The 18113-nt window shown below is 41.6% G+C and overlaps 1 protein-coding gene across 2 annotated transcripts in view; it reads right to left on the minus strand.

The window, feature by feature from the left end:
- s1pr2 (sphingosine-1-phosphate receptor 2) overlaps positions 1 to 17371 on the minus strand; it is a 62760-nt gene extending 45389 nt beyond the window's left edge. For both annotated transcript variants that reach the window (XM_060942592.1, XM_060942593.1), the window contains exon 1: positions 16861 to 17371. The gene's annotated coding sequence lies outside the window, so the exon portion shown is untranslated. The remainder of the gene's footprint in view (positions 1 to 16860) is intronic.
- Between the last annotated feature and the right edge of the window lie 742 nt (positions 17372 to 18113).

Genomic DNA, 18113 nt, shown 5'->3' on the forward strand with positions numbered 1-18113 from the left:
GTTATAAGGGGATAAACAGGAAATGAAGACACATGGGAACAAGGCCTGGACTTAATACTTAATAATGGACAAGAAGACTTCACAACTAGATAAGAACATAGGGGCATACAAAATAACTGGGTATACAAAAAGGTCTTTTGGTCAACAAAAGACTGACGAAGTTGAGTAATGCTTAAAAAAAGGACAAATTTTGTTAATTGGCAACAGGTCAGTAACATGATTAGGTACAAAAAGAGCATCCCAGAGAGGCAGAGTCTCTCCGAAGTAAAGATGGGGAGGGGTTCACTGCTCTGTGAAAGACTGTGGGCAAATTTAAGAATAATGTTCCTCAATGCAAAGCATTTAGGGATCACATCATCCATGGTACATAATATCATTAAAATATTAATTGAATCTGGAGAAATCTCTGTATGCAAGAAACAAGGCTGAAAACTGACATCGGATGCCTGTGATCTTAAGGCCCTCAGGAGACACTGCATTAAAAGCCGACACGTGTCTATAGTGGAAATCACTGTATGGGCTCAGGAACACTTCAGAAAACCATCGTCTGTGAAAACAGTTCATTAATGCTTCCACAAATGCAAGTTAAAACCAGATATAAACAATATCCAGAAACACCGCCACCTTCTCTGGGCCTGAGCTCTTTTACAATGGACTGAGGCGAAGTGGAAAACTGTCCCGAGGTCTGACAAATCAAAAGTAGAAATTCTTTTTAGAAATCATGGACACCACGTCCTCCGGGCTAAAGAGGAGAGGGACCATCTGGCTTGTTATCAGTGCACAGTTCAAAAGCCAGCATCTGTGATGGTATGAGGGGGCATTAGTGCACATGACATGGGTAGCTTGTACATCTGGGAAGGCATCATTAATGCTGAATGATATATACACATTTCAGAGCAATATGCTGCCATCCAGACATCTTTTTTCAGTGAAGGCCTTCCTTCTTTCAGGAAGACAATGCCAAACTACATTCTGCACATATTAAAACTGTATGGATCTGTAGTAAAAGAGTACAGGCGCTAAACTGGCCAGCCTGCAGTCCAGACCTGTCTCCCATTTAAAACATTTGGCACATTATGAAACACAAAATATGACAAAGGAGACCTTGAACTGTTGGGCAACTGATATTGTATATCAGGCAAGAATGGGACAATATTTCTCTTTCAAAACCATAGCAGTTGGTCTCCTCAGTTCCCAAATGTTTAGAGCGTGTTGTTAAAAGTAGACGTGATGCAGCACAGCTGTAAACACGTCCCAACTTTTTTTTTTTGCCATCAAATTTAAAACGAGTTATAGTATTCAAAAAACAACAACATTTCTCAGTTTCAACATTTGATATGTTGTCTTTGTACCATTTTCAATGAAATTTAGGGCTTCCATGATTTACAAATGATCATGTTATATTTTTATTTATGCTTTACACAGTATTCCAACTTCTTTTGGAATCGTGGTTGTAAAACCAGTGGCAACGGTTATTATATTTATTATTGAGTACTTTGGGTTATTAGCCTATTTGGCTGAATAGGCTCGATGGCATTGTTGCCTCACAGCAAGAAGATTCTGGGTTCGAACCTCATGGCCGATGGGGGACCATTCTGTGTGGAGTTTGCATATTGTCTGCGTGGGTTTCCTCCCAGTTCAAAGACATACAGATTAGGTAACAATTGTTGAACTTGTTGGATGTTGCTCTGGATAGGAGTGTCTACTAAATGCCTTTAATGAACAGGTTTAATTAAAACCTCAGTAACTGAAAAATAATTTATGAATCAAATGTGTTTTGTCAGAGGAAAATCCAGGAACTGAAAGCTCTATTGCTTTAATAGATGGGTCAAAATATACTAATTGTACACGTTTAATTAAATAAATCTCTAATGAGGTCTGTGAAATTTATTTTACACTTAAAGGGGTCCCTAGCTACAGATCTCCTGCTGTATATTATTTAACAGCTGCAGTAAAACTAATAGGAAGGACATGCACATAAAAAAGGTGAAGGATGTTAATTCCGGACTCATCAACAGGTCCTGGGAGTTTAAATGAACCAGCTGGAGTTTTAAAAAGAAGCTTTAAAATGTTGGAATGTTAATAAATGGCTCGCTGCATGTTTAAGAAGCAGCAGAATACTGTTGTCTCAAGCTGTTTACATGCATGCACATGTGTGTTTTTGGTTCTTATCACTGTGTGTACATTTTATCAGTGACCCATGTATTTGCTACTGCCCGTTTTGGTGTGCACTTCATCCACACGAAAGCTCTCTCTCTCTCACACACACACACACACACACACACACACACACACACACACACACACACACACACACACACACAATACCATTTCCTGAGAAAACATTAGAGCCCGGAGAGACGGTTAAATTAATAGGTCATCTCATTAACCTACAGGTGTAGATATTGTCACACAAACAGTTTATTCAAAAACATTAAAATTATTTTATGCAAATTCATAGTAGTCTCTTTCCACAAAGGCCCCAGGAAAAAAAGACTGTGTAATCTTCAATCTCCTGTTTCAACACGCGACTAGCGACTATGCAACGATTAGGTCACACAAATCAACGGCAACAGTGTCCCAGAGGAACACAAAACCGAGAGTCCGGGCATTCTCATGTTAAAAAGCACAGGATCCATCTCCAACTGCTCCTCATGGACATTCATGACTTCTCATTACCATGCGGATGGGTCTAATCCCATCAGAGAGAGCAGAACTGAAATGACGGGCTTGACAGAGAAAGATCAGAAAGAAAGTCTCTGCTCTGGAAACCCCCCCCCGTCTCTCTCAGGAACATTTCATGAACCATCCAACTTTTTCGTCTTTTCTCCATCCCAACAGGAGGGATCTGCACTAGCTTCTCCAGCTGCACAAACAAAAGCAGGGAGTAGAAACAATGCATTGAGAAGAAAGGAAGAGGAGCACATGCAGACCCTGTGTGGCCCTTTCTCCTACTTTACCTGCTCAGGCCTTTTGGGATCTCTTCAGCCGAACCACTGCAGTAGATCCTCAAAGGTGCAGACAGCTTTAAAACCACAAACGCCAGGGTCAGATAGAGCACATACAGCTACAGATTCATCAGAAAATGCTTTGTGCCTTCATGCTTCAGCAGCACCAGAGATGGTTTCCAAGCCTCTTTGCGGCCAGGAAAGTGGAGACCATTATCACAGTGTGGGAATGAACCAGACGCAAAGCATGGTTTGTTTTTTTTTTTGCTAGTGTAAAAGTTGCACCTGTTTTTCCTTCCCTCAAACTGTAAAACTGTGGTCACACAGATGGCAAGCTGTCATGATTCATGATGCTTAACTTTTTAAAACTAACCGTTGAATGTCATGAGCATTTTAATCCTAAAAAAAGAGAACTGCAAGTGACATTCACTTCTGATGACTCACGCAAAAGTTTCCACAAAGTAAAAAAACCATTTGAATCCATCCATGTGGCATAGAATAAGACAGTCGTTTATTACGAAATTTAACAGAAGCTCAAGTCGTTACTTTAGACAACAGAAACCCTTCAATTTCAACACTCTTCTCAAACGTAAAAAAAGAAGTTAAATTTAGAAATTTTGGAGCTTTTTTTTGTAGAACTCTACAATAGAGATAACACTTACAAGTAGGATCACTTTAAGTTCAGGTTTCTACACTGTTGAAAAGAAAGAGTTCAACTTCTTCAGTTTGTTCCTTTGGGGATCCCTCTGATGTGTTATGAAAAACCATATTAAAAAGCTGGTATCACACAGATACAAGCAGAACCTGTTTAGATGGCCAAGAACTTATCCGAAGAACACTTGTTAAAAAACAAAACAGTTAAATTTTGAACTGTAAAGACTTCTTCTTCAGTTTTTTTCCTTTGGAGGAGCTTTTAGGTGGTGTTTACATTAGACCGTATCCGTCTCGTTTTCGTCGCGGATGCACTGCCCGTGCACATTAAAACGCCGGGAAATGACTCCACAGGCGGAACAACTTGAATCCGCCAGGGCCCACGTATTCAACCCAGTTCGTATCTGATCCGGTGCTGTGTAAACATTGAGGAACGAGGAAACGCAGTGCTGAGCTCTAGCTGACGTCGTCATTGGACAACGTCACTGTGACATCCACCTTCCTGATTCGCTGGCGTTGGTCATGCCACGTTGGTCATGTGACGCGACTGCTGAAAAACGGCGCGGACTACAAGAAACGACACACAGCGGCTCAGTCCCGAATCACTGCTCGTGCGCTTCACTCGTGCGCTCTGTGAGCTGCGCAGGGCCGGAGTGCGCACCCTCCAGAGGGCACTCGCTGTTCAGGGCGGAGTGATTTGGAGCGCAGGAGGAAGCGCTGAGCCGCACTGAGGTTTATTTACACATTTCAACTTATTTACCTCCTTCAGGCGCTTAAACTCAGTGAGAACATGAACATCACAGCCAGGTGTGTTTATCTGCTGGAGAAGGTGTTCGCTTGCCATCCTTCCACTTGCAAGTGGTGAGTGACTTGCGCATGCCCGATATGCACTGGGACCATGTGACGTGCCGTCTAATTAGTCATGTGATTAGCGTATCCGTGTATTGGCGTTGCTGTGTGCATGCAAATCATGTATTGGCGTTGCTGTGTGCACGCGAATCGTTTTAAAAACGTTAATCCGATGATCTGCTGATACGGTCTAATGTAAACACCACCTTAGATGTTTCATATTGAACAAGAGGTTCTCTATCAGATAGTATAGCCAAGTACAACCCCTTTGGATTGCCTTAATGGCTTTTAGTAGACGCTCATATCCAGTACAACATACCCAGAGCATCCTGGGGAACAGTCGGGGGTTAGGTGCCAGGCTCAAGGGCATGTCAGCTATTGCTAGGTTTCACGTGACATCACCTCCACCTCATTAGTTATTCACAACTTTAGCTGGTGGTCTACCAAAGCTCAGTTGACAAAGCGTTTGTACGGAGAAGGTGCATTGCTTGCATGAAAAATGCCTTACGCTTACGGTTGTTCGAATCGATCAAACCGTGAAACTGAAAAAAGTTTCTTCAGGGTTCCCCATGAACTAATAAAAAAAGGTGAATGAACACAGGATTTCACACAAAGATGTCGAGAAAGGTAGCTTTTGAACTTCTCACTGAAATCAAAGGGAGCCGAGTTGAAGCACGCTCGAGTTTGCAGTGATCACTTGGTGAAAGGTTTGTATTTCCCTCTCAGCTATGGCCTTAGTGTTTTCCAAGTACTTTTTTTGCTATGTGTTGTTATTTTACGGTACTTTTTTTAGTCACAAAGCGCTAAAGTCCCCAGCTGTTTCTTTGTTTACTCTTCACAAAGTCCATATGCATGAAGGCTGTGACAAATTTCTTACCCAGCCGTACAGTTACAATGCACTGTGATCACTTCTCCATCTTGTTTAGCCTCCATACTCTTTCACGTTTTCATCTGTTTTGCAGTGTAGAAGGACGTCTGCAACACCAGATAGTTTGAGATGTCGGGGAACTCGACTGAAGGGTAGTTTTCGAGATTGTATGACAAATCCTTCTTTCCCAGACTGTAGGGGTCGATTCCATTGCACACAGCAATCTTCTGAATATATCTAAAGCAAGCAGTGGCTTCTAGATTACAAGCGTACTCTGATAAGTTATTGCTCGTTGTTTGCACTATGGCAGCCGTTTTTGGTTTGCTCGACCACCAGCTGTTTCACTAAGAAAAGTCACGTGACTGAAACCCAGCAATTCCTGCTGGTCTAGGGAATCTAACCAGCAACTATTTCGTCCTAAAGCTGCTTCTCTAACCAATAGCCCACAGCTTCCCTCATTCTTCAGGGATCCTTCAGGGTTGCATGCAGAAACCTACACCAAGAGTTTCCTTTTCAGAGAAGGTTACAAGTAAATACCCTTTCTTAGGTAACTAATACCCCTTTTTGGCCAACAGAGATTGGGTTCTTGAACTGGTTCCATTCAGAATTCTCTGAACCTTGGTGCCAGCTAGTGAACCAGCCCACATTTTCACCAGTTTTGAGTGGAACCATTGTAATCAAGGATGCATCATGAACGGAGGACGTTGCACAGTTCACAACGGGAGTAAACAGTCGTAGTAAGATGGCGGTGCACATTGATTACCTGCAAGCTTTTGTTCTGTTATTGCAGATGTTCGTTTTCATTCCATTTTTTTCTGAAGATACATCCTTTTCTGTTGCATTGTGTTCTCCAGTGCTGCGCTATGCTTCCATTTTCAAACTAATGATACGCCCACTGATGTCATCATGGTTCATGCTGGAAAAACCAGCTATATTTTGGTTCCAGCTGGGAACCAACTTTTCAAGTTCCGAATTAATTTATTTTTGGTCAAAATGCTCTGAACAGTTCAAAATTTAGTGAGTGAACAAGAACGGGATCCATTCTCTGTTGGTATGGGTTTTAATTATCCAAAGAACACTTAACAAACCATTTTTCAGCACTCTTAGGACAAAACGGTTCTTTTGTTTTCTTCCTTTGGTGGAATCCAAAAAAGTTGCTTGTCGAACCCAACAACGTTTCCTTATTAGAAAAGGTTATGTATAGAATCATGGTAGGAAGCCGAGATGAATTACAAGATCAAGGTTTATTTTTAGGCAAGAATCATGTAACTACTTTATAAATGCGGTAAAGAGCAGAGACAGTAGGACCTGTGAAAGCAGGACCATTGAAGGCTCTCCCTTTTTTCTCATGAGTTGAAAATGTGGCCTGTCCTAAAATGGCTAAAGTCTTTCCTTAGCTGGATCCCTGCTCAGTAAATATTTATAAAGTTTTCCCCATGGAGCCTGGGCTACATCTGTCTGCGGAAGCCAGACAAATTGTCCTGGGTGTCTGTACTGTATACAGCATAAATTTCAGGACACATTTTCAATGGTCCCCTTGCTAAATGAGCACACGCTCCTGTTTATAAGACCGACGCGTCAGACGGACAGCAGGAGACTGATAGGGAGAGACAGGCCGTGTTTGTTATTGTGAGGGAACGTACTTGAGGTGAGGCTGTTTCTGGCGTTTCTGGGACACACCCATTGCTTGGCACAGAGGTTTGAGAGCGCCACGCTGCCGGCTGTGAATTGTAACTTGCTGAACAGCAGCCTCGTGTAACAGAAGGCGTTTATTTTGCTGCAGCTGCCACACCCAGGGGGGAAAAAAGTGTTTCTCAGTCCAGACATGCATGCTGTCTCACAACCATCAAAGCACTAAAGCCTAATGGTTCTTGCAACTTGTTCTGCTAACAATTAATATCACACAAACAATCATTTGCGCTGTCAGAGACAGGTGATGAATGTTTCACAGTGATTCCTGCAATTAGTTTCACAACATATCAATTATCATTTGTCAATATATAGTTGACAGTGAGCAAAGTGCTTAGCATATAACTATAATCGTTGCATTATGGAAACTAGAAACATCTGCAGACAGTCATATGTTATTCCCTTGCTTGGAAAAGAATGCCTTTTTCCTATTACGTTCAAGATTTATAACTTTCTTTCGTTTCCAAAATTCTCACAGGACTGACTGAGATTTTTGGATCAACTCTGCAAGAGACATACACACAGAGAGAGAGAGGAGGAGAAATGATAGCTCCGCCCACTGTGTTACATTACCCCTCCTTTAACCTCTTGTGTGACCAAGCCCAAGAATCCCACACTTCCAGTTCCCACCACTGCACGCCTCCTCCATTTGTTTATCCTTCCGTTCACTCGTACGTATGTTTATTTATTCGCCTGCTTATTTAGCTTCCTTTCTCATGCACTGCTCATAGGGATTTGTCAGAAAAAAAAAAAAGTGGTCTGGTTGCACCATATGACCTTGGGCAGACCTAATCACAAGAACCAGATTTCCCTCTAGTCTTGCATGTCTTCAGGGAAGAGTTGAAATACAGGTTAATAAACTTTTGTGGTTGTTTGTAACCATTTTCAGTAACTGTGATTCAGAATGCGAGCAGACGTGAGAAAGCGACGGAAACCTGTAATGTGTTCAGTCTGACTTAAACGTAATTCTGAAAAACAGATTATCCACAATACAAGTCACGTACAGCAAGCAAGCAACAAATATTTGTCATGCTGTTTGCTCTTTACTAATCGTTTTTCCTCATTTACATTTGTTTAGCTTAATCAAACACAGTTATCTCAACCCTGGCGTTGACCCAGTGACACAAATTCAGGGAAATGCTTAACAAAAAATCCTTAATTAGTAACCAAAGAAGGTGTCAATTACATCCTTAAGACAGGGTGATAAGTTGTTTTAAGTCCTAACTACAAGCATTGAGAGTGGTTAACACTTAAGGTGCAATAAACATGTGACTAGCAGTCTATGAAGTGCCAAATGAATCATTATGGCTCACTTATGTAAGGAATAAAAGAAGACGGGGATGCGATTATATGAACATAACCAACTGCTTTACGGTTACCACTCAGACATTGGTTATTTAACTATAGCAGAACATCCTGAGCTTTAATTCTTTTTTTCACGATGGTCACAATTATTATCTCATCCAGCCGACAGGTGATGATCTTATCCCATCGTGTTGTCCATCGTCCGTCCGTCATCCACATTTCACGAAAATCGCTTCTTCTCTCTCAATTCTTCACCGATTTTTATCCTTTTTGGCAGGAAGGTAGGTCTGCCTGGGGTGCATATGGCTTCTATACAAATTTGCATAGTTGCAATCAGTAATGAAGATATGGAGTAATTCAGGCCTAATGAGCAGTTTCCACACAAATCGCTTCTTCTTCCTCAATTCTTCACCAATTTTGATTCTTTCTGGCATGAAGGTAGGGGTACCTAGGGTGCATATAACTTCTACCCAGATTTGCTTCATTACAATTATTAATGAAGATATGAACTAATTAAGCCTTAACGAGCAGTTCAACAAAAATCGCTTCTTCTCGGTCAATTCCTCGCCATTTTGGATTCTTTCAGGCAAATAGGTCGGTATTTCTATAGGGTGGATATAGCTTCTATATATAGCTTGTATATAGTGTATATAGCTTGCAACATTTATTGTGCAAGGTGGCCCACTTTAGATCGTTCCTTCTGGATTAGATGGGGCCGGAGTGAGCTACGCCGTCATTGACGGTCTCGTTTATTAGAATGTATTAATGCATAAACAATGAATCATTCTTTTCCTCCTGTCCTGTTATAGTTACATTGAATGTTGTGGAGCGTCCATGAAACAAGTTTCTATTATCACTTACATAACAGTAGCTAGAAACAGTCCTTCATTCATCAGCCTCTTATTTTTCCTCTCTCTTGACCTTGAGACAAAAAAATTCAGCTTGTCATATTACAGAGAGGCCACAAAGCATTCTGAAGACTCTCAGAAACTTCCAGTTGTGCCTCTGACACTGGAGGCTCCTTGAAAAATGCTCAGTGAAGCTCCTCACTGAAAACTTCACCAACAGTAACACATGCTTTTCAAATGTGTTTATATAGAGCATCTACCTACGCTGTCAGAAATAAGGGTACAGTAGGAGTCCATTTCTGTCTCCCAGGGTACAATCTACACTAATGTACTCACTAGGGCTCATTATTGGACTTCAAGGTAACTATGTGTACCTTTTTAGGGCCAAAAAGGTATATATATGTTCCCAAGCGGTATATAAATAGTACAAATAAGTACCTTAGAGGGTCCTACCCCAGTGACAAGCAGCTGTATCCCTAAAGGTAGAACGATGTACTTTATTTTCTGAGAATGTACCGTACAAATAAACCCACTATCAGAGCTGCTGGTATAGAAGATTACAACACTGACTGAAACAAACTGTACTGATATTCAAGTGTTACCCAATGTTTTTAATCAAAGAGCTAAATTTTGTCCAATGTGTGACAACGTTGTGTAACCAAAATGCGACATTTTATTTTGATATCTGCAGTCAAAAAGCATCGCGATCAAAATCTACAAACACAACATCCATGACACTGATACAGATCAGAGCAATTAGCATTCATCATATTTGTGATAACATATTTACTGAAGGGCGGCACGGTGGTGTAGTGGTTAGTGCTGTTGCCTCACAGCAAGAAGGTCCGGGTTCGAGCCCCGTGGCTGGCGAGGGCCTTTCTGTGTGGAGTTTGCATGTTTTCCCCGTGTCCGCGTGGGTTTCCTCCGGGTGCTCTGGTTTCCCCCAAAGACATGCAGGTTAGGTTAACTGGTGACTCTAAATTGACCGTAGGTGTGAATGTGAGTGTGAATGGTTGTCTGTGTCTATGTGTCAGCCCTGTGATGACCTGGCGACTTGTCCAGGGTGTACCCCGCCTTTCGCCCGTAGTCAGCTGGGATAGGCTCCAGCTTGCCTGCGACCCTGTAGAAGGATAAAGCGGCTAGAGATAATGAAATGAGATGAGATATTTACTGAGCGAAAGACCTGGGACATGACAAATTTGTCGACAAACGAACAGAAGACAAATAGAAAACTCTGAGTTTCCTCAGAAGATCAATCTTAGGAATACTTTAGAATCTTTTTTCCCCCAAGACTCTATCACTAAACAGCAGCAAAGTATGCTACTGAGCATGCTACAGGTGTGAAAGTGAATGTGAATGGTTGCTCGTCTTTGTGTTAGCCCTGTGATAGATTGGCGACCTGCCCAGGGTGAATCCCGCCTCTTACCTGAAGTCACCTGGGATTGGCTCCAGCTTCCCTTGTGACCCTGATGGATAAGTAGCATTGATAATGGATGGATGGGTCAATAAACAACATGAAACATGCTAGATGTTTCATCTAGTAATGTCTAAGTCCACATTTCAGTTATTACTTTGAAGCTTTCCTTTTACTTAAAGCATGTTTAAAATTTTACTTGTTGCAAAAAATGGAATTGTTTATTAGTTCACAAATTTGAATGCTGCAGTAGTTACCGGTTCTTCAGTTTGTTTCTGTGGTACCCCTTTTCGACCAACAGGGAACGGGTTCGGTTCTTGATTGTGCACCAAGTTTCAAACCTTTCAAAGGATTTCGACTGAAAATAAATTGGTTCGTAACCTGAAAAATTGTTTCCCAGCTGGAATCAAAATATAGCTGGTTTTTCCAGCGCGAACCATGATGACATCAGTGGGCGTGTCATTAGAGGTTTGGAGAGGAAGCAGAGCACAGCAACAGAGAACAGAACACAACAGAAAAGGATACATCTTCAGAAAAAATGGACCAAAAACAAATATCTGCAATAACAGAACAAAAGCTCAAAAGGTAATCAATGCACACCACCATCTTACTACTACTGTTTACTCCAGTTGTGAATTGTGTGACACCCTCTGTTCATGACTCATCCTTGATTACAATGGTTCCGCTCAAAACTAGTGAAAACTTGGGCTGGTTCACACCAAAGGTCAAAGAATCCTGAATGGAACTGGTTCAAGAACCTGTTCCCTGCTGGTTGAAAAGGGATATGAGAGAATCCTTTTGGGTTTCATGTACAACTTTCAGACAGCAACACAGGGAAAGCCACTTTAGGTCATTAAAACCGCTTAACTATTCCAACAGCTTTTAAGTAACCCTGTTTCCAACACTTAAAAAACAAAAACAAAAAAACAAATTAAGAACCCTTAAAAGTTCCTCAGTTTGTCATTTTGGGGGAGTCCTTAAAGGTTCCATGTAGAATCCTACAGCAGATTGGTTTCTTATCAGACAGGACTACAAGAATAAACCCTGTAGAAAGCTAAGGACCGTTAATTGTTCAAATCTTCTTCGTTTGGCCGCTCCAGTTTGTTCGGGGTCACCACAGTAGATCTGTTCCGCATATTTGATTTGACGTAGGTTTTACACCGGATGCCCTTCCTGACGCAACCCTCCCCAATCTATCTGGGCTTGAACCGGCACTAAGTATGCCCTGTCTTGGGTATTTACCTAACCTGCATGTCTTTGAATTGTGGGGGAAACCAGAGCACCTGGAAGAAACCCACGCAGACACGGGATGACATGCCAACTCCACACAAAAAGGCCCCCGTCAGGCGTAAGGTTCGAACCCAGAACCTTTTTGCTGTGAGGCGACAGTACTAACCACTGCCCCACCGTGTCGCATTAATCATTCAAATAAACTATTAAAACTACAAACACATTTCAACACTCATAAAAGGGTTAAATTTAGGGTTCTTCAGTTTGTTTCTTTGGGGGAACCCTTAGAGAACAGGATTACACAAAAACCCACTTTATGTTTCTAAGAGCCTTAAAGGAGAACTGAAGTCATTTTTAAACTTGCTTTATTTCTTAATTAACGTGTTATTCAATTACGTTTTCGGTTTTAGTAACCTTATATCGTGACTCGTATTGGCAACTAACTGCAATTAAATATTATACTTATCGGCCTATTCAGTTTTTAGCCATGTTGAGTTTAGTTCGTTTGGTCCACGGCAGGCGTCGCTTATCCGTGCGATCGTCACGAGACTTGTGGGAGACCTCAAAACGTGAAATGTCGCCAGCTGTCAGTACAGCCATTTTGAAAACTGTTTTCCAAACGAAATATTGCACAAAAACGAGTTTAAATACCGCCTACTTTTTTTCAAACTTTCCAGATTGCTATCTCATCTCATCTCATCATCTCTAGCCGCTTTATCCTTCTACAGGGTCGCAGGCAAGCTGGAGCCTATCCCAGCTGACTACGGGCGAAAGGCGGGGTACACCCTGGACAAGTCGCCAGGTCATCACAGGGCTGACACATAGACACAGACAACCATTCACACTCACATTCACACCTACGGTCAATTTAGAGTCACCAGTTAACCTAACCTGCATGTCTTTGGACTGTGGGGGAAACCGGAGCACCCGGAGGAAACCCACGTGGACAACATGCAAACTCCACACAGAAAGGCCCTCGCCGGCCCCGGGGCTCGAACCCAGGATCTTCTTGCTGTGAGGCGACAGCGCTAACCACTACACCACCGTGTCGCCCAGATTGCTATCAAAACAAACAAAACTTCCGGCTTGATTATATCAGCATTCAAAGGAGGGCACGCGGGTCTTTTGACAATGTTGGCAGATGTTGATCACTTTGATTTCCGCTGTACGTTTTACTTCTGTCCTACGATGTCTCGCACAGGTCTCAACGAATCTCGTTTATGGCCATCGCTTTGACATATGGACTGATATATTACAGAGCATATTTCGAACACTCATAACTTGGTATAGCAGTGATAAAATAGCGATCAAAAATCTCATCTCATCTCATTATCTCTATCGGCTTTATCCTGTTCTAATGCATTCTTATATTTAATAAAAGGAGAAGTAGAATTTTGATAATAAAAAATCTGCCTTCAGTTCTCCTTTAACTAGTCAAAGGACCCCCAAGGAACTCCCTTTTTTTTTTTAACAATGTTGAAAAAAAGGGTAAATTTTTATTATGCTTAAGGGTTCTTCAGTTTGTTCCTTTGGGGGAAAAGTGAGAGCTTTTATGCAGAACCCTACAATATTCCCAAACCTTTTAGAAAAAGCAAGCAAGCAAACAAACAAACAAAAACAGAAACAAAAAAACCTGGATTTAAAGCGAGATGGCCTTTCGATTTCATAAAACCTGTGAAATTTAGTTCCCTCTGAAATTTGGTCATTGTGGTATATGTTTACTTCTGTAATATCTCACAAAATACCAGACCATTCTATGGCTGGGATGTTATTTAATTTGAGGGGATTCCCGAGCGAATAATGTGCATGAAATCACTCGCTTCATGTGGAGGTTTACCTTTGACCGTGCACTGACAGTTCCATCATTCTGTCACTAAACGAACAGCTGATCACACCGAGGTGCTCGCTGACTGCTGATATTTACTAGTTTGGTCCTGCATTTCCTTTCCTTCGTATATGACATAACATCTTTTCTTCTCGTTTTCCGTTACTGTAGTCGGTCTTTCACGTTTCATTTGCACACTCACGTCCTCCATTTTCCTCTCCTGTTTCAAATTTGTATCCCACAATGCCTTGCGCGAATGGGGAAAGCCCACCACGTGATGCATGATGTAGTATCTTGAATTGGGTCATGGTGAAGAAGGAAAAAATAGTGGAGAATTTAGGGCCATGTGGCCCTAAATTCATCAATTGTTCTATTAAAAAGATAAAATAAATAAATAAATAAATAGTAATATTATTATTATTATTATTATTGGAAGTCTGTGATTCGAATTCAGCAGCTTTCGATCCACTAAACAAAAATAACTGGGTATCAGGGAAAATTCTTTTTATGACCTACACTTGAAAAATCTGAAAGGCAGTCTACCTTTACAAAATAACTAAGGTTTATTTGCTTACTAAAAGTGTCCTATTTAATAGACAACTCTGTTATAGATTTTTATATACAGCTTTCAAAGGTTCTTTCAAAAAGCGAATCTGGACCCCATAAATGTTCGAGAGTTCATTTTTTTTTGTTTTCGAAGCATGTCAGAACAGTTGGAGAGGTTATGTTACGGTAAGACACTAAGTCATATTGTCTTTCAGATGCTGTCATATCATGAATGATGTTATATGTGACTTTGCAATAAGGGCCCTCTGTCTTGGTGTTGGGCGTTTGTGTACAGGATGCACCACAGTGTTATCTCCAGCTGGGCTTCTCTGTCAACGAAGCCTGTGAACGTGGGCGTAAAGAACATTGTCAGCAGTCAGCAGAGACGGCGTTGGCAGCTTTATTCGGCTTTAATGAAGCAAACACAGACAGTAAACCTGCGATATTAAGTTGACGAATACACCCAAAGAATGACCTGCCAACGCCTAAATACGACACTCTGGCCATCAATAGAGCCTCATTCAACACCTGATATTTCTGCTTCACTTCATCTGTCCTCTCCTGTCCTGCTGGCCTTTGGAAGACCTCTTATCATCACATCTCAGTGTTTGCTCTTCTCTACATCGCATGTACCCGAGTGTATTGTTGAAAAAAAAAATCAGCTACGGATCTTGATAGAAAAACAACAGACTGTACACTTCACACATACACAAACACTGCATTCTCCTCCAGAGTCTGTAACGCCCGGAATGATGGATGAACACCTTTCAGCAATGCAATGAGTATTTCCTTCTCCGTATCAGCTTATCTGTAAACTAAAGAGAAGAATCTCGTACCAGAAGAACACCTCCCCATCCCCCTCTCTTCCTCTGCCCTCTCCTGCTCCCTGACATGCCGGGGTACCAGTGAAGAAGGATTAACGTTGTGTATCCAAGGTCACGTGTTTTGTCCAGCTCTTGGAAGTGTTTTCATCCAACCCTGCGCTTCATTACTCAACTATGCCAAGACACAATTTACTCAGATATAAGCACAAGTAAAAAGAGAGATCGAGACACCTGAGCTCTCAAAATCGCACCAACATTCCACTGTCTCATTTCACAATGTTCAATTGTCATCCCCGTCAAAACAGCACACAGCAGACCTGTCTGAGAATGTATCACTAGCAATCAACATTCGTACAGAATAAGGTCTGGTTTTGCGACTGCTTTGTATACTCTTTGGGAAAGTGGATGAAAAATAGGGATGGAACTTACTGATCTGATACTGAAACGCTGGATTGGGTGTCGGATCAAATTTTCCAAACTGATCCATTGATTTTAGGATATTTTATGACACTGATCTTGCATGCAAACATCGGACATGACATCACACATGGCATGTCATCTGGGTGGTTAGGGAACTCTATCCTGTCAAATTAGAAGAAGTGATGAAAGTGGTGATAGTCAAGAAGTGGTGAGCTGTTTGGGCGAGTGAGTGAAAGGCTGTGAGTTCAAATCCCTGCATCATCAAACTGCCACGGCCTTGAGCAAAACCATTAAATTTGAGCAGTAGGTCGTTTTAGAAAGAAAGAAAGAAAGAAAGAAAGAAAAGCATCCGTCAAATGAACACATGAGCTATTTAATTATGAACTAAAACATCAGAATGTTCTTAAGCTGTCAGATTTAGATCAGTATCAAGTATCAGCCAACACCCAGAGTTCTCCTGTCTCAAAATTAGGAAAAGTGGATTTCTGCATCGCCCTGCAATGACCTGGCGACTTGTCCAGGGTGTACCCCGCCTCTCGCCCATAGTCAGCTGGGATAGGCTCTAGCTTGCCTGCGACCCTGTAGAACAGGATAAGCGGCTACAGATAATGGATGGATGGATTTATTTCTGCATCACTAAAATATATAGATATGTACACACACACACACACATATATTTTTCATGAATGCAAAGAGCTTTGGGGGTTCCTCAAGCACTCCGACAGCACAACCCTAATACAAAGGTATAATAGATCCTTTGTCTTATTAGGACATCCTTTAGGAACAATGCAACCATTGCAGATGAGAAAATCCCCTGAAACTCCCAGTGCAGGGATGAAGGAAGGCAGGAAGGCGGGGGACGCCTTTCATAGACTGCATAATGTAGAACAGCACCCTGATGTGTGTGTGTGTGTGTGTGTGTGTGTGTGTGTGTGTGTGTGTGTGTGTGTGTGTGTGTGTTTTGACAAATGAGTGACTATAATAAAGAGTGTGTAGTAAAGGACATAAGAAAGACCCTCCATTAGATAGTTGATGTTTAACTGCAGGCGCGTTACACATTAAAGCACAGAAGCACAGGCGCGTTCACGACACAAGTTCAACTAAAATTGGCGCGCTCTCGTCATCTAATCTAATAAATAAGTGACAGAGGTTAACTTAAACAGTCTGATACATATATACAGTATAGATAAACATCTACCACATCTGTCTCTATGCCTATATATATATATATATATATATATATATATATATATATATATATATATATATATATATATATAGGCATAGAGACAGATGTGGCAGATGTTTATCCATACTGAAACACCATCACGGAAATATTGTTTTGTATAAATGATACATGCTAGAAAGAAGCCAAGTTCCAGGTCTCTGGTGTATGATGTTATTCTAGCCTATTATAACACTTTATTAAATAAAAATACTCACTCCATGTGAGATGGCCGGCGCAGAGAAGAAACGTTACCCACTCCTCATTTACAAAATTCAGCGCGGAGTGATTTCAGTCCAGATGAGTTCTTGATTCCCGACAGCCACTCAGTCAATGAATCATTAAAAAAAAACCCCAATAACAATACAAAAAGTTCAGATCAGCCCAGCTCTGGGGTTTAGTCAACTACAGGAACAGCCGTCTTACAACAGCAGGTTTTGCGTAAAGACAAATAAAACCCCTTGGGAAAAAAAAGTCTATGGTCCTTTCTGAAAATAAAAAGTCACCATTCTGCGTGTAGAAAAGATTTTCTTCAGTGAAACTCCACGGACCAGGCAAGTCTGAGCTTTACTGCAGCCTTCTCTAAGAAGCGTCGGTCAGCTAGACATCAGGGAGGCGCAAACACACACACACACACACACACACACACACACAAGTACACGCCCCATACACACCTACAGCTGTTGCGAACTGAACTGCTATACCTGAACTGTCTACATTTAGACCAATAACCATAGGGTGCCAATATTTATGCTATTACAAGATGTTGTTTTTAATCAACCAAATCCAAAATGTTGTTTTGTCAAGCACGTTTTATTGTTACTTCTTTCTTTCTTTCTTTCTTTCTTTCTTTCTTTCTTTCTTTCTTTCTTTCTCTTTTCCCCCTAGGGTCCAAATGAGCTCCAGATGTCTTTCTTTCTTTCTTTCTTTCTTTCTTTCTTTCTTTCTTTCTTTTTGTTCCTCCTCTACCACCACCACCACTTCCTCCTCCTCCTCCTCACTTCCTCACTCAGAGTTCTGTAGTGTCTCAGACGTTAAAATCGGATTCTGAAGATGTTTCCAGCTGTGTAGAGGTTTTCTGGGCTTTAAAAAGAAAGCACAACGAAACACAGCAATATCAGGAAAGAGCTGCTGTTGGGATTAAACGCTGGTGCTCTTTTGGTACAAGGCATCTCATCTCATCTCATCTCATCTCATCTCATCTCATCTCATCTCATCTCATCTCATCTCATTATCTCTAGCCGCTTTATCCTGTTCTACAGGGTCGCAGGCAAGCTGGAGCCTATCCCAGCTGACTACGGGCGAAAGGCGGGGTACACCCTGGACAAGTCGCCAGGTCATCACAGGGCTGACACATAGACACAGACAACCATTCACACTCACATTCACACCTACGGTCAATTTAGAGTCACTGGTTAACCTAACCTGCATGTCTTTGGACTGTGGGGGAAACCGGAGCACCCGGAGGAAA

Source organism: Neoarius graeffei, chromosome 16 (genome assembly GCF_027579695.1).
Source record: "Neoarius graeffei isolate fNeoGra1 chromosome 16, fNeoGra1.pri, whole genome shotgun sequence".
NCBI classification, from domain to species: Eukaryota; Metazoa; Chordata; class Actinopteri; order Siluriformes; family Ariidae; genus Neoarius; species Neoarius graeffei.